Source organism: Penaeus monodon, chromosome 25 (assembly GCF_015228065.2).
Source record: "Penaeus monodon isolate SGIC_2016 chromosome 25, NSTDA_Pmon_1, whole genome shotgun sequence".
Classification (NCBI taxonomy): Eukaryota; Metazoa; Arthropoda; class Malacostraca; order Decapoda; family Penaeidae; genus Penaeus; species Penaeus monodon.
The window spans coordinates 27,703,872-27,704,331 of NC_051410.1; positions in this window are offsets into that span (position 1 = coordinate 27,703,872).

A 460-nucleotide genomic window follows, 5' to 3' on the forward strand; every position below is an offset into this window, starting at 1 on the left:
CTGTATCCTTGTTTTGATCTTGATAATGATGTCCAGTAATATGACCGTGATAATTATATTCGACATTTTGTTAACATATCCGTAGACACAGTTTTCTCCATCGTTACTATCATGAGCGCAGCCTTGCGAGGTGAAATGCTTTTCCATCACCTCAGCTACTCCATTAAGAGGGTCCTCCGCCTTTCCCTTATCCAAAAGCTAGTATGTATGAGGTGCATCTAATGGCCTCCAGCCGGTGGAAATTATGTTTCTATTCCTTTCAGAGAAAAGTCATAAAATTCCCGAGTTTCTTAAAAGCTTTGGTGGATATTTGTTTCTCCGGGATTACAATGATTCTGATACATACCTTGCCAGGGATGTTCATCTGCGTGTTTTGCCACGAGAAATAGCTGAAAATGAATGTGTAATTAAAGATATATATCGTCTCAGTCTTCTCGATGTGTGCCTGGTTGTTTCCCCA